At 29.0% G+C, this 22241-nt stretch overlaps 1 protein-coding gene across 1 annotated transcript in view; it reads left to right on the top strand.

Moving 5' to 3' along the window:
- The window catches only part of LOC141447601 (uncharacterized), a 236362-nt gene that overhangs the window by 70088 nt on the left and 144033 nt on the right, over positions 1–22241 (top strand). The gene's annotated exons all lie outside the window — the stretch shown is intronic.

The raw sequence follows: 22241 nt of genomic DNA, 5'->3' as shown, positions 1-22241 counted from the left end.
CGTTTGAAACAGTGAAATCATTAACTTCAATTATCTCGAAAACTACTCGATAGATTTTGTTTATATTTCACCTGTGTATGGAGACTACTATTGTCTATAATTGAATAAAATTTCGTAAAAACCTGTCGAGTAGGAAACGAGATATTTAGAGTTAAATTTTGGTTTCGTTTGAAACAGTGAAATCTTTAACTTCAAATATCTGGAAAACTGCTCGATAGATTTTGTTTATATTTCACCTGTAAATGGAGACTACTATTGTCTATAATTGTATAAAATTTCGTAAACATCTGTCGAGTAGCAAACGAGATATTTAGAGTTAAATTTTGGTTTCGTTTGAAACAGTGAAATCTTTAACTTCAAATATCTGGAAAACTGCTCGATAGATTTTGTTTATATTTCACCTGTATGTGGAGACAACTATTGTCTATAATTGTATAAAATTTCGTAAAAACCTGTCGAGTAGGAAACGAGATATTTTAAGTTAAATTTTGGTTTCGTTTGAAACAGTGAAATCTTTAACTTCAATTATCTCGTAAACTACTCGATAGATTTTGTTTATATTTCACCTGTATGTGGAGACAACTATTGTCTATAATTGTATAAAATTTCGTAAAAACCTGTCGAGTAGGAAACGAGATATTTAGAGTTAAATTTTGGTTTCGTTTGAAACAGTGAAATCTTTAACTTCAAATATCTGGAAAACTGCTCGATAGATTTTGTTTATATTTCACCTGTATATGGAGACTACTATTGTCTATAATTTTATAAAATTTCGTAAAAACTTATCGAGTAGGAAACGAGATATTTAGAGTTAAATTTTGGTTTCGTTTGAAACAGTGAAATCTTTAACTTCAAATATCTGGAAAACTGCTCGATAGATTTTGTTTATATTTCACCTGTATGTGGAGACAACTATTGTCTATAATTGTATAAAATTTCGTAAAAACCTGTCGAGTAGGAAACGAGATATTTAGAGTTAAATTTTGGTTTCGTTTGAAACAGTGAAATCTTTAACTTCAAATATCTGGAAAACTGCTCGATAGATTTTGTTTATATTTCACCTGTATATGGAGACAACTATTGTCTATAAATGTATAAAACTTCGTAAACATCTGTCGAGTAGGAAACGAGATATTTAGAGTTAAATTTTGGTTTCGTTTGAAACATTGAAATATTTAACTTAAATTATCTCGTAAACTACTCGATAGATTTTGTTTATATTTCACCTGTGTATGGAGACTACTATTGTCTATAATTGTATAAAATTTCGTAAAAACCTGTCGAGTAGGAAACGAGATATTTAAAGTTAAATTTTGGTTTCGTTTGAAACAGTGAAATCTTTAACTTCAAATATCTAGGAAACTGCTCGATAGATTTTGTTTATATTTCACCTGTATATGGAGACTACTATTGTCTATAATTGTATAAAATTTCGTAAAAACCTGTCGAGTAGGAAACGAGATATTTAGAGTTAAATTTTGGTTTCGTTTGAAACAGCGAAATCTTTAACTTCAAATATCTGGAAAACTGCTCGATAGATTTTGTTTATATTTCACCTGTATGTGGAGACAACTATTGTCTATAATTGTATAAAATTTCGTAAAAGCCTGTCGAGTAGGAAACCAGATATTTAGAGTTAAATTTTGGTTTCGTTTGAAACAGTGAAATCTTTAACTTCAAATATCTCGTAAACTACTCAATAGATTTTGTTTATATTTCACCTGTGTATGGAGACTACTATTGTCTATAATTGAATAAAATTTCGTAAAAACCTGTCGAGTAGGAAACGAGATATTTAGAGTTAAATTTTGGTTTCGTTTGAAACAGTGAAATCTTTAACTTCAATTATCTCGAAAACTACTCGATAGATTTTGTTTATGTTTCACCTGTGTATGGAGACTACTATTGTCTATAATTGAATAAAATTTCGTAAAAACCTGTCGAGTAGGAAACGAGATATTTAGAGTTAAATTTTGGTTTCGTTTGAAACAGTGAAATCTTTAACTTCAATTATCTCGAAAACTACTCGATAGATTTTGTTTATGTTTCACCTGTGTATGGAGACTACTATTGTCTATAATTGAATAAAATTTCGTAAAAACCTGTCGAGTAGGAAACGAGATATTTTAAGTTAAATTTTGGTTTCGTTTGAAACAGTGAAATCTTTAACTTCAATTATCTCGAAAACTACTCGATAGATTTTGTTTATGTTTCACCTGTGTATGGAGACTACTATTGTCTATAATTGAATAAAATTTCGTAAAAACCTGTCGAGTAGGAAACGAGATATTTAGAGTTAAATTTTGGTTTCGTTTGAAACAGTGAAATCTTTAACTTCAAATATCTGGAAAACTGCTCGATAGATTTTGTTTATATTTCACCTGTGTATGGAGACTACTATTGTCTATAATTGAATAAAATTTCGTAAAAACCTGTCGTGTAGGAAACGAGATATTTAGAGTTAAATTTTGGTTTCGTTTGAAACAGTGAAATCTTTAACTTCAAATATCTGGAAAACTGCTCGATAGATTTTGTTTATATATCACGTGTATGTGGAGACAACTATTGTCTATAATTGTATAAAATTTCGTAAAAACCTGTCGAGTAGGAAACGAGATATTTTAAGTTAAATTTTGGTTTCGTTTGAAACAGTGAAATCTTTAACTTCAATTATCTCGTAAACTACTTGATAGATTTTGTTTATATTTCACCTGTGTATGGAGACTACTATTGTCTATAATTGAATAAAATTTCGTAAAAACCTGTCGAGTAGGAAACGAGATATTTAGAGTTAAATTTTGGTTTCGTTTGAAACAGTGAAATCTTTAACTTCAAATATCTGGAAAACTGCTCGATAGATTTTGTTTATATTTCACCTGTAAATGGAGACTACTATTGTCTATAATTGTATAAAATTTCGTAAAATCCTGTCGAGTAGGAAACGAGATATTTAGAGTTAAATTTTGGTTTCGTTTGAAACAGTGAAATCTTTAACTTCAAATATCTGGAAAACTGCTCGATAGATTTTGTTTACATTTCACCTGTATGTGGAGACAACTATTGTCTATAATTGTATAAAATTTCGTAAAAACCTGTCGAGTAGGAAACGAGATATTTTAAGTTAAATTTTGGTTTCGTTTGAAACAGTGAAATCTTTAACTTCAATTATCTCGTAAACTACTCGATAGATTTTGTTTATATTTCACCTGTATGTGGAGACAACTATTGTCTATAATTGTATAAAATTTCGTAAAAACCTGTCAAGTAGGAAACGAGATATTTAGAGTTAAATTTTGGTTTCGTTTGAAACAGTGAAATCTTTAACTTCAAATATCTGGAAAACTGCTCGATAGATTTTGTTTATATTTCACCTGTATATGGAGACAACTATTGTCTATAAATGTATAAAACTTCGTAAACATCTGTCGAGTAGGAAACGAGATATTTAGAGTTAAATTTTGGTTTCGTTTGAAACATTGAAATATTTAACTTAAATTATCTCGTAAACTACTCGATAGATTTTGTTTATATTTCACCTGTGTATGGAGACTACTATTGTCTATAATTGTATAAAATTTCGTAAAAACCTGTCGAGTAGGAAACGAGATATTTAAAGTTAAATTTTGGTTTCGTTTGAAACAGTGAAATCTTTAACTTCAAATATCTAGGAAACTGCTCGATAGATTTTGTTTATATTTCACCTGTATATGGAGACTACTATTGTCTATAATTGTATAAAATTTCGTAAAAACCTGTCGAGTAGGAAACGAGATATTTAGAGTTAAATTTTGGTTTCGTTTGAAACAGTGAAATCTTTAACTTCAAATATCTGGAAAACTGCTCGATAGATTTTGTTTATATTTCACCTGTATGTGGAGACAACTATTGTCTATAATTGTATAAAATTTCGTAAAAACCTGTCGAGTAGGAAACGAGATATTTAGAGTTAAATTTTGGTTTCGTTTGAAACAGTGAAATCTTTAACTTCAAATATCTGGAAAACTGCTCGATAGATTTTGTTTATATTTCACCTGTGTATGGAGACTACTATTGTCTATAATTGAATAAAATTTCGTAAAAACCTGTCGAGTAGGAAACGAGATATTTTAAGTTAAATTTTGGTTTCGTTTGAAACAGTGAAATCATTAACTTCAATTATCTCGAAAACTACTCGATAGATTTTGTTTATATTTCACCTGTGTATGGAGACTACTATTGTCTATAATTGAATAAAATTTCGTAAAAACCTGTCGAGTAGGAAACGAGATATTTAGAGTTAAATTTTGGTTTCGTTTGAAACAGTGAAATCTTTAACTTCAAATATCTGGAAAACTGCTCGATAGATTTTGTTTATATTTCACCTGTAAATGGAGACTACTATTGTCTATAATTGTATAAAATTTCGTAAAAACCTGTCGAGTAGGAAACGAGATATTTAGAGTTAAATTTTGGTTTCGTTTGAAACAGTGAAATCTTTAACTTCAAATATCTGGAAAACTGCTCGATAGATTTTGTTTATATTTCACCTGTATGTGGAGACAACTATTGTCTATAATTGTATAAAATTTCGTAAAAACCTGTCGAGTAGGAAACGAGATATTTTAAGTTAAATTTTGGTTTCGTTTGAAACAGTGAAATCTTTAACTTCAATTATCTCGTAAACTACTCGATAGATTTTGTTTATATTTCACCTGTATGTGGAGACAACTATTGTCTATAATTGTATAAAATTTCGTAAAAACCTGTCGAGTAGGAAACGAGATATTTAGAGTTAAATTTTGGTTTCGTTTGAAACAGTGAAATCTTTAACTTCAAATATCTGGAAAACTGCTCGATAGATTTTGTTTATATTTCACCTGTATATGGAGACTACTATTGTCTATAATTGTATAAAATTTCGTAAAAACTTATCGAGTAGGAAACGAGATATTTAGAGTTAAATTTTGGTTTCGTTTGAAACAGTGAAATCTTTAACTTCAAATATCTGGAAAACTGCTCGATAGATTTTGTTTATATTTCACCTGTATATGGAGACAACTATTGTCTATAAATGTATAAAACTTCGTAAACATCTGTCGAGTAGGAAACGAGATATTTAGAGTTAAATTTTGGTTTCGTTTGAAACATTGAAATATTTAACTTAAATTATCTCGTAAACTACTCGATAGATTTTGTTTATATTTCACCTGTGTATGGAGACTACTATTGTCTATAATTGTATAAAATTTCGTAAAAACCTGTCGAGTAGGAAACGTGATATTTAAAGTTAAATTTTGGTTTCGTTTGAAACAGTGAAATCTTTAACTTCAAATATCTAGGAAACTGCTCGATAGATTTTGTTTATATTTCACCTGTATATGGAGACTACTATTGTCTATAATTGTATAAAATTTCGTAAAAACCTGTCGAGTAGGAAACGAGATATTTAGAGTTAAATTTTGGTTTCGTTTGAAACAGCGAAATCTTTAACTTCAAATATCTGGAAAACTGCTCGATAGATTTTGTTTATATTTCACCTGTATGTGGAGACAACTATTGTCTATAATTGTATAAAATTTCGTAAAAGCCTGTCGAGTAGGAAACCAGATATTTAGAGTTAAATTTTGGTTTCGTTTGAAACAGTGAAATCTTTAACTTCAAATATCTCGTAAACTACTCAATAGATTTTGTTTATATTTCACCTGTGTATGGAGACTACTATTGTCTATAATTGAATAAAATTTCGTAAAAACCTGTCGAGTAGGAAACGAGATATTTTAAGTTAAATTTTGGTTTCGTTTGAAACAGTGAAATCTTTAACTTCAATTATCTCGAAAACTACTCGATAGATTTTGTTTATGTTTCACCTGTGTATGGAGACTACTATTGTCTATAATTGAATAAAATTTCGTAAAAACCTGTCGAGTAGGAAACGAGATATTTAGAGTTAAATTTTGGTTTCGTTTGAAACAGTGAAATCTTTAACTTCAAATATCTGGAAAACTGCTCGATAGATTTTGTTTATATTTCACCTGTATGTGGAGACTACTATTGTCTATAATTGTATAAAATTTCGTAAAAACCTGTCGAGTAGGAAACGAGATATTTAGAGTTAAATTTTGGTTTCGTTTGAAACAGCGAAATCTTTAACTTCAAATATCTGGAAAACTGCTCGATAGATTTTGTTTATATTTCACCTGTATGTGGAGACAACTATTGTCTATAATTGTATAAAATTTCGTAAAAGCCTGTCGAGTAGGAAACCAGATATTTAGAGTTAAATTTTGGTTTCGTTTGAAACAGTGAAATCTTTAACTTCAAATATCTGGAAAACTGCTCGATAGATTTTGTTTATATTTCACCTGTATATGGAGACTACTATTGTCTATAATTGTATAAAATTTCGTAAAAACCTGTCGAGTAGGAAACCAGATATTTAGAGTTAAATTTTGGTTTCGTTTGAAACAGTGAAATCTTTAACTTCAAATATCTGGAAAACTGCTCGATAGATTTTGTTTATATTTCACCTGTATATGGAGACTACTATTGTCTATAATTGTATAAAATTTCGTAAAAACCTGTCGAGTAGGAAACCAGATATTTAGAGTTAAATTTTGGTTTCGTTTGAAACAGTGAAATCTTTAACTTCAAATATCTGGAAAACTGCTCGATAGATTTTGTTTATGTTTCACCTGTGTATGGAGACTACTATTGTCTATAATTGAATAAAATTTCGTAAAAACCTGTCGAGTAGGAAACGAGATATTTAGAGTTAAATTTTGGTTTCGTTTGAAACAGTGAAATCTTTAACTTCAAATATCTGGAAAACTGCTCGATAGATTTTGTTTATATTTCACCTGTATGTGGAGACTACTATTGTCTATAATTGTATAAAATTTCGTAAAAACCTGTCGAGTAGGAAACGAGATATTTAGAGTTAAATTTTGGTTTCGTTTGAAACAGTGAAATCTTTAACTTCAAATATCTGGAAAACTGCTCGATAGATTTTGTTTATATTTCACCTGTATGTGGAGACAACTATTGTCTATAATTGTATAAAATTTCGTAAAAGCCTGTCGAGTAGGAAACCAGATATTTAGAGTTAAATTTTGGTTTCGTTTGAAACAGTGAAATCTTTAACTTCAAATATCTGGAAAACTGCTCGATAGATTTTGTTTATATTTCACCTGTATATGGAGACTACTATTGTCTATAATTGTATAAAATTTCGTAAAAACCTGTCGAGTAGGAAACGAGATATTTAGAGTTAAATTTTGGTTTCGTTTGAAACAGCGAAATCTTTAACTTCAAATATCTGGAAAACTGCTCGATAGATTTTGTTTATATTTCACCTGTATGTGGAGACAACTATTGTCTATAATTGTATAAAATTTCGTAAAAGCCTGTCGAGTAGGAAACCAGATATTTAGAGTTAAATTTTGGTTTCGTTTGAAACAGTGAAATCTTTAACTTCAAATATCTCGTAAACTACTCAATAGATTTTGTTTATATTTCACCTGTGTATGGAGACTACTATTGTCTATAATTGAATAAAATTTCGTAAAAACCTGTCGAGTAGGAAACGAGATATTTTAAGTTAAATTTTGGTTTCGTTTGAAACAGTGAAATCTTTAACTTCAATTATCTCGAAAACTACTCGATAGATTTTGTTTATGTTTCACCTGTGTATGGAGACTACTATTGTCTATAATTGAATAAAATTTCGTAAAAACCTGTTGAGTAGGAAACGAGGTATTTAGAGTTAAATTTTGGTTTCGTTTGAAACAGTGAAATCTTTAACTTCAAATATCTGGAAAACTGCTCGATAGATTTTGTTTATATTTCACCTGTGTATGGAGACTACTATTGTCTATAATTGAATAAAATTTCGTAAAAACCTGTCGTGTAGGAAACGAGATATTTAGAGTTAAATTTTGGTTTCGTTTGAAACAGTGAAATCTTTAACTTCAAATATCTGGAAAACTGCTCGATAGATTTTGTTTATATATCACGTGTATGTGGAGACAACTATTGTCTATAATTGTATAAAATTTCGTAAAAACCTGTCGAGTAGGAAACGAGATATTTTAAGTTAAATTTTGGTTTCGTTTGAAACAGTGAAATCTTTAACTTCAATTATCTCGTAAACTACTTGATAGATTTTGTTTATATTTCACCTGTGTATGGAGACTACTATTGTCTATAATTGAATAAAATTTCGTAAAAACCTGTCGAGTAGGAAACGAGATATTTAGAGTTAAATTTTGGTTTCGTTTGAAACAGTGAAATCTTTAACTTCAAATATCTGGAAAACTGCTCGATAGATTTTGTTTATATTTCACCTGTAAATGGAGACTACTATTGTCTATAATTGTATAAAATTTCGTAAAATCCTGTCGAGTAGGAAACGAGATATTTAGAGTTAAATTTTGGTTTCGTTTGAAACAGTGAAATCTTTAACTTGAAATATCTGGAAAACTGCTCGATAGATTTTGTTTATATTTCACCTGTATGTGGAGACAACTATTGTCTATAATTGTATAAAATTTCGTAAAAACCTGTCGAGTAGGAAACGAGATATTTTAAGTTAAATTTTGGTTTCGTTTGAAACAGTGAAATCTTTAACTTCAATTATCTCGTAAACTACTCGATAGATTTTGATTATATTTCACCTGTATGTGGAGACAACTATTGTCTATAATTGTATAAAATTTCGTAAAAACCTGTCGAGTAGGAAACGAGATATTTAAAGTTAAATTTTGGTTTCGTTTGAAACAGTGAAATCTTTAACTTCAAATATCTAGGAAACTGCTCGATAGATTTTGTTTATATTTCACCTGTATATGGAGACTACTATTGTCTATAATTGTATAAAATTTCGTAAAAACCTGTCGAGTAGGAAACGAGATATTTAAAGTTAAATTTTGGTTTCGTTTGAAACAGTGAAATCTTTAACTTCAAATATCTAGGAAACTGCTCGATAGATTTTGTTTATATTTCACCTGTATATGGAGACTACTATTGTCTATAATTGTATAAAATTTCGTAAAAACCTGTCGAGTAGGAAACGAGATATTTAGAGTTAAATTTTGGTTTCGTTTGAAACAGTGAAATCTTTAACTTCAAATATCTGGAAAAGTGCTCGATAGATTTTGTTTATATTTCACCTGTATGTGGAGACAACTATTGTCTATAATTGTATAAAATTTCGTAAAAACCTGTCGAGTAGGAAACGAGATATTTAGAGTTAAATTTTGGTTTCGTTTGAAACAGTGAAATCTTTAACTTCAAATATCTGGAAAACTGCTCGATAGATTTTGTTTATATTTCACCTGTGTATGGAGACTACTATTGTCTATAATTGAATAAAATTTCGTAAAAACCTGTCGAGTAGGAAACGAGATATTTTAAGTTAAATTTTGGTTTCGTTTGAAACAGTGAAATCTTTAACTTCAATTATCTCGAAAACTACTCGATAGATTTTGTTTATATTTCACCTGTGTATGAAGACTACTATTGTCTATAATTGAATAAAATTTCGTAAAAACCTGTCGAGTAGGAAACGAGATATTTAGAGTTAAATTTTGGTTTCGTTTGAAACAGTGAAATCTTTAACTTCAAATATCTGGAAAACTGCTCGATAGATTTTGTTTATATTTCACGTTTAAATGGAGACTACTATTGTCTATAATTGTATAAAATTTCGTAAAAACCTGTCGAGTAGGAAACGAGATATTTAGAGTTAAATTTTGGTTTCGTTTGAAACAGTGAAATCTTTAACTTCAAATATCTGGGAAACTGCTCGATAGATTTTGTTTATATTTCACCTGTATGTGGAGACAACTATTGTCTATAATTGTATAAAATTTCGTAAAAACCTGTCGAGTAGGAAACGAGATATTTAGAGTTAAATTTTGGTTTCGTTTGAAACAGTGAAATCTTTAACTTCAAATATCTCGTAAACTACTCGATAGATTTAGTTTATATTTCACCTGTGTATGGAGACTACTATTGTCTATAATTGAATAACATTTCGTAAAAACCTGTCGTGTAGGAAACGAGATATTTAGAGTTAAATTTTGGTTTCGTTTGAAAAGTGAAATCTTTAACTTCAAATATCTGGAAAACTGCTCGATAGATTTTGTTTATATATCACGTGTATGTGGAGACAACTATTGTCTATAATTGTATAAAATTTCGTAAAAACCTGTCGAGTAGGAAACGAGATATTTTAAGTTAAATTTTGGTTTCGTTTGAAATAGTGAAATCTTTAACTTCAATTATCTCGTAAACTACTCGATAGATTTTGTTTATATTTCACCTGTGTATGGAGACTACTATTGTCTATAAATGAATAAAATTTCGTAAAAACCTGTCGAGTAGGAAACGAGATATTTAGAGTTAAATTTTGGTTTCGTTTGAAACAGTGAAATCTTTAACTTCAAATATCTCGTAAAGTACTCGATAGATTTTGTTTATATTTCACCTGTATATGGAGACTACTATTGTCTATAATTGTATAAAATTTCGTAAAAACCTGTCGAGTAGGAAACGAGATATTTAGAGTTAAATTTTGGTTACGTTTGAAACAGTGAAACTTTAACTTCAAATATCTTAAAAACTGCTCGATAGATTTTGATTTTATTTCACCTGTATGTGGAGACAACTATTGTCTATAATTGTATAAAATTTCGTAAAATCCTGTCGAGTAGGAAACGAGATATTTTAAGTTAAATTTTGGTTTCGTTTGAAACAGTGAAATCTTTAACTTCAATTATCTCGTAAACTACTCGATAGATTTTGTTTATATTTCACCTGTGTATGGAGACTACTATTGTCTATAATTGAATAAAATTTCGTAAAAACCTGTCGAGTAGGAAACGAGATATTTAGAGTTAAATTTTGGTTTCGTTTGAAACAGTGAAATCTTTAACTTCAAATATCTGGAAAGCTGCTCGATAGATTTTGTTTATATTTCACCTGTATATGGAGACTACTATTGTCTATAATTGTATAAAATTTCGTAAAAACCTGTCGAGTAGGAAACGAGATATTTAAAGTTAAATTTTGGTTTCGTTTGAAACAGTGAAATCTTTAACTTCAAATATCTAGGAAACTGCTCGATAGATTTTGTTTATATTTCACCTGTATATGGAGACTACTATTGTCTATAATTGTATAAAATTTCGTAAAAACCTGTCGAGTAGGAAACGAGATATTTAGAGTTAAATTTTGGTTTCGTTTGTAACAGTGAAATCTTTAACTTCAAATATCTGGAAAACTGCTCGATAGATTTTGTTTATATTTCACCTGTATGTGGAGACAACTATTGTCTATAATTGTATAAAATTTCGTAAAAACCTGTCGAGTAGGAAACGAGATATTTAGAGTTAAATTTTGGTTTCGTTTGAAACAGTGAAATCTTTAACTTCAAATATCTGGAAAACTGCTCGATAGATTTTGTTTATATTTCACCTGTGTATGGAGACTACTATTGTCTATAATTGAATAAAATTTCGTAAAAACCTGTCGAGTAGGAAACGAGATATTTTAAGTTAAATTTTGGTTTCGTTTGAAACAGTGAAATCTTTAACTTCAATTATCTCGAAAACTACTCGATAGATTTTGTTTATATTTCACCTGTGTATGGAGACTACTATTGTCTATAATTGAATAAAATTTCGTAAAAACCTGTCGAGTAGGAAACGAGATATTTAGAGTTAAATTTTGGTTTCGTTTGAAACAGTGAAATCTTTAACTTCAAATATCTGGAAAACTGCTCGATAGATTTTGTTTATATTTCACCTTTAAATGGAGACTACTATTGTCTATAATTGTATAAAATTTCGTAAAAACCTGTCGAGTAGGAAACGAGATATTTAGAGTTAAATTTTGGTTTCGTTTGAAACAGTGAAATCTTTAACTTCAAATATCTGGAAAACTGCTCGATAGATTTTGTTTATATTTCACCTGTATGTGGAGACAACTATTGTCTATAATTGTATAAAATTTCGTAAAAACCTGTCGAGTAGGAAACGAGATATTTAGAGTTAAATTTTGGTTTCGTTTGAAACAGTGAAATCTTTAACTTCAAATATCTCGTAAACTACTCGATAGATTTAGTTTATATTTCACCTGTATATGGAGACTACTATTGTCTATAATTGAATAAAATTTCGTAAAAACCTGTCGTGTAGGAAACGAGATATTTAGAGTTAAATTTTGGTTTCGTTTGAAACAGTGAAATATTTAACTTCAAATATCTGGAAAACTGCTCGATAGATTTTGTTTATATATCACGTGTATGTGGAGACAACTATTGTCTATAATTGTATAAAATTTCGTAAAAACCTGTCGAGTAGGAAACGAGATATTTTAAGTTAAATTTTGGTTTCGTTTGAAACAGTGAAATCTTTAACTTCAATTATCTCGTAAACTACTCGATAGATTTTGTTTATATTTCACCTGTGTATGGAGACTACTATTGTCTATAAATGAATAAAATTTCGTAAAAACCTGTCGAGTAGGAAACGAGATATTTAGAGTTAAATTTTGGTTTCGTTTGAAACAGTGAAATCTTTAACTTCAAATATCTCGTAAACTACTCGATAGATTTTGTTTATATTTCACCTGTATATGGAGACTACTATTGTCTATAATTGTATAAAATTTCGTAAAAACCTGTCGAGTAGGAAACGAGATATTTAGAGTTAAATTTTGGTTACGTTTGAAACAGTGAAACTTTAACTTCAAATATCTTAAAAACTGCTCGATAGATTTTGATTTTATTTCACCTGTATGTGGAGACAACTATTGTCTATAATTGTATAAAATTTCGTAAAAACCTGTCGAGTAGGAAACGAGATATTTAGAGTTAAATTTTGGTTTCGTTTGAAACAGTGAAATTTTTAACTTCAAATATCTAGAAAACTGCTCAATAGATTTTGTTTATATTTCACCTGTATATGGAGACTACTATTGTCTATAATTGTATAAAATTTCGTAAAAACCTGTCGAGTAGGAAACGAGATATTTAGAGTTAAATTTTGGTTTCGTTTGAAACAGTGAAACTTTAACTTCAAATATCTTGAAAACTGCTCGATAGATTTTGATTATATTTCACCTTTAAATGGAGACTACTATTGTCTATAATTGAATAAAATTTCGTAAAAACCTGTCGTGTAGGAAACGAGATATTTAGAGTTAAATTTTGGTTTCGTTTGAAACAGTGAAATCTTTAACTTCAAATATCTGGAAAACTGCTCGATAGATTTTGTTTATATATCACGTGTATGTGGAGACAACTATTGTCTATAATTGTATAAAATTTCGTAAAAACCTGTCGAGTAGGAAACGAGATATTTTAAGTTAAATTTTGGTTTCGTTTGAAACAGTGAAATCTTTAACTTCAATTATCTCGTAAACTACTCGATAGATTTTGTTTATATTTCACCTGTGTATGGAGACTACTATTGTCTATAATTGAATAAAATTTCGTAAAAACCTGTCGAGTAGGAAACGAGATATTTAGAGTTAAATTTTGGTTTCGTTTGAAACAGTGAAATCTTTAACTTCAAATATCTCGTAAACTACTCGATAGATTTAGTTTATATTTCACCTGTATATGGAGACTACTATTGTCTATAATTGAATAAAATTTCGTAAAAACCTGTCGTGTAGGAAACGAGATATTTAGAGTTAAATTTTGGTTTCGTTTGAAACAGTGAAATATTTAACTTCAAATATCTGGAAAACTGCTCGATAGATTTTGTTTATATATCACGTGTATGTGGAGACAACTATTGTCTATAATTGTATAAAATTTCGTAAAAACCTGTCGAGTAGGAAACGAGATATTTTAAGTTAAATTTTGGTTTCGTTTGAAACAGTGAAATCTTTAACTTCAATTATCTCGTAAACTACTCGATAGATTTTGTTTATATTTTACCTGTGTATGGAGACTACTATTGTCTATAAATGAATAAAATTTCGTAAAAACCTGTCGAGTAGGAAACGAGATATTTAGAGTTAAATTTTGGTTTCGTTTGAAACAGTGAAATCTTTAACTTCAAATATCTCGTAAACTACTCGATAGATTTTGTTTATATTTCACCTGTATATGGAGACTACTATTGTCTATAATTGTATAAAATTTCGTAAAAACCTGTCGAGTAGGAAACGAGATATTTAGAGTTAAATTTTGGTTACGTTTGAAACAGTGAAACTTTAACTTCAAATATCTTAAAAACTGCTCGATAGATTTTGATTTTATTTCACCTGTATGTGGAGACAACTATTGTCTATAATTGTATAAAATTTCGTAAAAACCTGTCGAGTAGGAAACGAGATATTTAGAGTTAAATTTTGGTTTCGTTTGAAACAGTGAAATTTTTAACTTCAAATATCTAGAAAACTGCTCAATAGATTTTGTTTATATTTCACCTGTATATGGAGACTACTATTGTCTATAATTGTATAAAATTTCGTAAAAACCTGTCGAGTAGGAAACGAGATATTTAGAGTTAAATTTTGGTTTCGTTTGAAACAGTGAAACTTTAACTTCAAATATCTAGAAAACTGCTCAATAGATTTTGTTTATATTTCACCTGTATATGGAGACTACTATTGTCTATAATTGTATAAAATTTCGTAAAAACCTGTCGAGTAGGAAACGAGATATTTAGAGTTAAATTTTGGTTTCGTTTGAAACAGTGAAACTTTAACTTCAAATATCTTAAAAACTGCTCGATAGATTTTGATTTTATTTCACCTGTATGTGGAGACAACTATTGTCTATAATTGTATAAAATTTCGTAAAAACCTGTCGAGTAGGAAACGAGATATTTAGAGTTAAATTTTGGTTTCGTTTGAAACAGTGAAATCTTTAACTTCAAATATCTGGAAAACTGCTCGATAGATTTTGTTTATATATCACGTGTATGTGGAGACAACTATTGTCTATAATTGTATAAAATTTCGTAAAAACCTGTCGAGTAGGAAACGAGATATTTTAAGTTAAATTTTGGTTTCGTTTGAAACAGTGAAATCTTTAACTTCAATTATCTCGTAAACTGCTCGATAGATTTTGTTTATATTTCACCTGTATATGGAGACTACTATTGTCTATAATTGAATAAAATTTCGTAAAAACCTGTCGAGTAGGAAACGAGATATTTAGAGTTAAATTTTGGTTTCGTTTGAAACAGTGAAATCTTTAACTTCAAATATCTGGAAAACTGCTCGATAGATTTTGTTTATATTTCACCTGTATATGGAGACTACTATTGTCTATAATTGTATAAAATTTCGTAAAAACCTGTCGAGTAGGAAACGAGATATTTAGAGTTAAATTTTGGTTACGTTTGAAACAGTGAAACTTTAACTTCAAATATCGTAAAAACTGCTCGATAGATTTTGATTATATTTCACCTGTATGTGGAGACAACTATTGTCTATAATTGTATAAAATTTCGTAAAAACCTGTCGAGTAGGAAACGAGATATTTAGAGTTAAATTTTGGTTTCGTTTGAAACAGTGAAATCTTTAACTTCAAATATCTAGAAAACTGCTCAATAGATTTTGTTTATATTTCACCTGTATATGGAGACTACTATTGTCTATAATTGTATAAAATTTCGTAAAAACCTGTCGAGTAGGAAACGAGATATTTAGAGTTAAATTTTGGTTTCTTTTGAAACAGTGAAACTTTAACTTCAAATATCTTGAAAACTGCTCGATAGATTTTGATTATATTTCACCTGTATGTGGAGACAACTATTGTCTATAATTGTATAAAATTTCGTAAAAACCTGTCGAGTAGGAAACGAGATATTTAGAGTTAAATTTTGGTTTCGTTTGAAACAGTGAAATCTTTAACTTCAAATATCTAGAAAACTGCTCAATAGATTTTGTTTATATTTCACCTGTATATGGAGACTACTATTGTCTATAATTGTATAAAATTTCGTAAAAACCTGTCGAGTAGGAAACGAGATATTTAGAGTTAAATTTTGGTTTCGTTTGAAACAGTGAAATCTTTAACTTCAATTATCTCGTAAACTACTCGATAGATTTTGTTTATATTTCACCTGTGTATGGAGACTACTATTGTCTATAATTGAATAACATTTCGTAAAAACCTGTCGAGTAGGAAACGAGATATTTAGAGTTAAATTTTGGTTTCGTTTGAAACAGTGAAATCTTTAACTTCAAATATCTGGAAAACTGCTCGATAGATTTTGTTTATATTTCACCTGTATATGGAGACTACTATTGTCTATAATTGTATAAAATTTCGTAAAAACCTGTCTAGTAGGAAACGAGATATTTAGAGTTAAATTTTGGTTTCGTTTGAAACAGTGAAACTTTAACTTCAAATATCTGGAAAACTGCTCGATAGATTTTGATTATATTTCACCTGTATGTGGAGACAACTATTGTCTATAATTGTATAAAATTTCGTAAAAACCTGTCGAGTAGGAAACGAGATATTTAGAGTTAAATTTTGGTTTCGTTTGATACAGTGAAATCTTTAACTTCAAATATCTCGTAAACTACTCGATAGATTTTGTTTATATTTCACCTGTGTATGGAGACCTACTATTGTCTATAATTGAATAAAATTTCGTAAAAACCTGTCGTGTAGGAAACGAGATATTTAGAGTTAAATTTTAGTTTCGTTTGAAACAGTGAAATCTTTAACTTCAAATATCTGGAAAACTGCTCGATAGATTTTGTTTATATATCACGTGTATGTGGAGACAACTATTGTCTATAATTGTATAAAATTTCGTAAAAACCTGTCGAGTAGGAAACGAGATATTTTAAGTTAAATTTTGGTTTCGTTTGAAACAGTGAAATCTTTAACTTCAATTATCTCGTAAACTACTCGATAGATTTTGTTTATATTTCACCTGTGTATGGAGACTACTATTGTCTATAATTGAATAAAATTTCGTAAAAACCTGTCGAGTAGGAAACGAGATATTTAGAGTTAAATTTTGGTTTCGTTTGAAACAGTGAAATCTTTAACTTCAAATATCTGGAAAACTGCTCGATAGATTTTGTTTATATTTCACCTGTATATGGAGACTACTATTGTCTATAATTGTATAAAATTTCGTAAAAACCTGTAGAGTAGGAAACGAGATATTTAGAGTTAAATTTTGGTTACGTTTGAAACAGTGAAACTTTAACTTCAAATATCTTAAAAACTGCTCGATAGATTTTGATTATATTTCACCTGTATGTGGAGACAACTATTGTCTATAATTGTATAAAATTTCGTAAAAACCTGTCGAGTAGGAAACGAGATATTTAGAGTTAAATTTTGGTTTCGTTTGAAACAGTGAAATCTTTAACTTCAAATATCTAGAAAACTGCTCAATAGATTTTGTTTATATTTCACCTGTATATGGAGACTACTATTGTCTATAATTGTATAAAATTTCGTAAAAACCTGTCGAGTAGGAAACGAGATATTTAGAGTTAAATTTTGGTTTCGTTTGAAACAGTGAAACTTTAACTTCAAATATCTTGAAAACTGCTCGATAGATTTTGATTATATTTCACCTGTATGTGGAGACAACTATTGTCTATAATTGTATAAAATTTCGTAAAAACCTGTCGAGTAGGAAACGAGATATTTAGAGTTAAATTTTGGTTTCGTTTGAAACAGTGAAATCTTTAACTTCAAATATCTAGAAAACTGCTAAATAGATTTTGTTTATATTTCACCTGTATATGGAGACTACTATTGTCTATAATTGTATAAAATTTCGTAAAAACCTGTCGAGTAGGAAACGAGATATTTAGAGTTAAATTTTGGTTTCGTTTGAAACAGTGAAATATTTAACTTCAAATATCTGGAAAACTGCTCGATAGATTTTGTTTATATTTCACCTGTGTATGGAGACTACTATTGTCTATAATTGAATAAAATTTCGTAAGAACCTGTCGAGTCGGAAACGAGATATTTAGAGTTAAATTTTGGTTTCGTTTGAAACAGTGAAATCTTTAACTTCAAATATCTGGAAAACTGCTCGATAGATTTTGTTTATATTTCACGTGTATGTGGAGACAACTATTGTCTATAATTGTATAAAATTTCGTAAAAACCTGTCGAGTAGGAAACGAGATATTTAAAGTTAAATTTTGGTTTCGTTTGAAACAGTGAAATCTTTAACTTCAATTATCTCGTAAACTACTCGATAGATTTTGTTTATATTTCACCTGTGTATGGAGACTACTATTGTCTATAATTGAATAACATTTCGTAAAAACCTGTCGAGTAGGAAACGAGATATTTAGAGTTAAATTTTGGTTTCGTTTGAAACAGTGAAATCTTTAACTTCAAATATCTGGAAAACTGCTCGATAGATTTTGTTTATATTTCACCTGTATATGGAGACTACTATTGTCTATAATTGTATAAAATTTCGTAAAAACCTGTCTAGTAGGAAACGAGATATTTAGAGTTAAATTTTGGTTTCGTTTGAAACAGTGAAACTTTAACTTCAAATATCTGGAAAACTGCTCGATAGATTTTGATTATATTTCACCTGTATGTGGAGACAACTATTGTCTATAATTGTATAAAATTTCGTAAAAACCTGTCGAGTAGGAAACGAGATATTTAGAGTTAAATTTTGGTTTCGTTTGATACAGTGAAATCTTTAACTTCAAATATCTAGAAAACTGCTCAATAGATTTTGTTTATATTTCACCTGTATATGGAGACTACTATTGTCTATAATTGTATAAAATTTCGTAAAAACCTGTCGAGTAGGAAACGAGATATTTAGAGTTAAATTTTGGTTTCGTTTGAAACAGTGAAACTTTAACTTCAAATATCTTGAAAACTGCTCGATAGATTTTGATTATATTTCACCTGTATGTGGAGACAACTATTGTCTATAATTGTATAAAATTTCGTAAAAACCTGTCGAGTAGGAAACGAGATATTTAGAGTTAAATTTTGGTTTCGTTTGAAACAGTGAAATCTTTAACTTCAAATATCTAGAAAACTGCTCAATAGATTTTGTTTATATTTCACCTGTATATGGAGACTACTATTGTCTATAATTGTATAAAATTTCGTAAAAACCTGTCGAGTAGGAAACGAGATATTTAGAGTTAAATTTTGGTTTCGTTTGAAACAGTGAAATATTTAACTTCAAATATCTGGAAAACTGCTCGATAGATTTTGTTTATATTTCACCTGTGTATGGAGACTACTATTGTCTATAATTGAATAAAATTTCGTAAGAACCTGTCGAGTCGGAAACGAGATATTTAGAGTTAAATTTTGGTTTCGTTTGAAACAGTGAAATCTTTAACTTCAAATATCTGGAAAACTGCTCGATAGATTTTGTTTATATTTCACGTGTATGTGGAGACAACTATTGTCTATAATTGTATAAAATTTCGTAAAAACCTGTCGAGTAGGAAACGAGATATTTAAAGTTAAATTTTGGTTTCGTTTGAAACAGTGAAATCTTTAACTTCAATTATCTCGTAAACTACTCGATAGATTTTGTTTATATTTCACCTGTGTATGGAGACTACTATTGTCTATAATTGAATAACATTTCGTAAAAACCTGTCGAGTAGGAAACGAGATATTTAGAGTTAAATTTTGGTTTCGTTTGAAACAGTGAAATCTTTAACTTCAAATATCTGGAAAACTGCTCGATAGATTTTGTTTATATTTCACCTGTATATGGAGACTACTATTGTCTATAATTGTATAAAATTTCGTAAAAACCTGTCTAGTAGGAAACGAGATATTTAGAGTTAAATTTTGGTTTCGTTTGAAACAGTGAAACTTTAACTTCAAATATCTGGAAAACTGCTCGATAGATTTTGATTATATTTCACCTGTATGTGGAGACAACTATTGTCTATAATTGTATAAAATTTCGTAAAAACCTGTCGAGTAGGAAACGAGATATTTAGAGTTAAATTTTGGTTTCGTTTGATACAGTGAAATCTTTAACTTCAAATATCTCGTAAACTACTCGATAGATTTTGTTTATATTTCACCTGTGTATGGAGACCTACTATTGTCTATAATTGAATAAAATTTCGTAAAAACCTGTCGAGTAGGAAACGAGATATTTAGAGTTAAATTTTGGTTTCGTTTGAAACAGTGAAATCTTTAACATCAAATATCTGGAAAACTGCTCGATAGATTTTGTTTATATTTCACGTGTATGTGGAGACAACTATTGTCTATAATTGTATAAAAAATCGTAAAAACCTGTCGAGTAGGAACCGAGATATTTAAAGTTAAATTTTGGTTTCGTTTGAAACAGTGAAATCTTTAACTTCAATTATCTCGTAAACTACTCGATAGATTTTGTTTATATTTCACCTGTGTATGGAGACTACTATTGTCTATAATTGAATAAAATTTCGTAAAAACCTGTCGAGTAGGAAACGAGATATTTAGAGTTAAATTTTGGTTTCGTTTGAAACAGTGAAATCTTTAACTTCAAATATCTAGAAAACTGCTCGATAGATTTTGTTTATATTTCACCTGTATGTGGAGACAACTATTGTCTATAATTGTATAAAATTTCGTAAAAACCTGTCGAGTAGGAAACGAGATATTTAGAGTTAAATTTTGGTTTCGTTTGAAACAGTGAAATCTTTAACTTCAAATATCTGGAAAACTGCTCGATAGATTTTGTTTATATTTCACCTGTATATGGAGACAACTATTGTCTATAAATGTATAAAACTTCGTAAACATCTGTCGAGTAGGAAACGAGATATTTAGAGTTAAATTTTGGTTTCGTTTGAAACATTGAAATCTTTAACTTAAATTATCTCGTAAACTACTCGATAGATTTTGTTTATATTTCACCTGTGTATGGAGACTACTATTGTCTATAATTGTATAAAATTTCGTAAAAACCTGTCGAGTAGGAAACGAGATATTTAGAGTTAAATTTTGGTTTCGTTTGAAACAGTGAAATCTTTAACTTCAAATATCTCGTAAACTACTCGATAGATTTTGTTTATATTTCACCTGTGTATGGAGACTACTATTGTCTATAATTGAATAAAATTTCGTAAAAACCTGTCGAGTAGGAAACGAGATATTTAGAGTTAAATTTTGGTTTCGTTTGAAACAGTGAAATCTTTAACTTCAAATATCTGGAAAACTGCTCGATAGATTTTGTTTATATTTCACCTGTGTATGGAGACTACTATTGTCTATAATTGAATAATATTTCGTAAAAACCTGTCGAGTAGGAAACGAGATATTTAGAGTTAAATTTTGGTTTCGTTTGAAACAGTGAAATCTTTAACTTCAAATATCTGGAAAACTGCTCGATAGATTTTGTTTATATTTCACCTGTGTATGGAGACTACTATTGTCTATAATTGAATAATATTTCGTAAAAACCTGTCGAGTAGGAAACGAGATATTTAGAGTTAAATTTTGGTTTCGTTTGAAACAGTGAAATCTTTAACTTCAAATATCTGGAAAACTACTCCATAGATTTTGTTTATATTTCACCTGTATATGGAGACTACTATTGTCTATAATTGTATAAAATTTCGTAAAAAGCTGTCGAGTAGGAAACGAGATATTTAGAGTTTAATTTTGGTTTCGTTTGAAACAGTGAAACTTTAACTTCAAATATCTGGAAAACTGCTCGATAGGTTTTGATTATATTTCACCTGTATGTGGAGACAACTATTGTCTATAATTGTATAAAATTTCGTAAAAACCTGTCGAGTAGGAAACGAGATATTTAGAGTTAAATTTTGGTTTCGTTTGAACAGTGAAATTTGTAACTTCAAATAACTCGTAAACTACTCGATAGATTTTGTTTACTATACTAAAGTATACTAAATTATATTTTTTTAATTTAGGAATTATTTGTAAATATATTATCAGCACAGATATATCTTTGTTCTTTTTAAATTTTTAGAAGTTTTCAGAGTTGGGCGCGTTAGCGCATGATCTAGATAGAGGGTAAAAATGTTTAGAGTCACAGAAGGTTACAAATCATAATAAAGAATACGATGTGTCTGCGTTCTTTTTCAAACACTGGTTTAATATTTATAATAATTAATAAAGATTTTGTAACAAACCTGTAATAATAAAGTCGTTGTATGTTTATTTTTTAATTTTAAATATTCTTTTGTGTTTAATTGTTCATTCATGAAATCACATCGATAATTTGAAACGATTGCAATACTTTCCCTTAGTAGAGTAAGGGCAGGATGGCACTCGCAAATTTTAT

Source organism: Rhodnius prolixus, unplaced genomic scaffold (genome assembly GCF_049639745.1).
Source record: "Rhodnius prolixus isolate KJV_2025 unplaced genomic scaffold, Rpr scaffold_7, whole genome shotgun sequence".
Taxonomy (NCBI): domain Eukaryota; kingdom Metazoa; phylum Arthropoda; class Insecta; order Hemiptera; family Reduviidae; genus Rhodnius; species Rhodnius prolixus.
The sequence above is the reverse complement of the archived record's forward strand: the minus strand, read 5'-3'. Positions and strand labels throughout refer to the sequence as shown.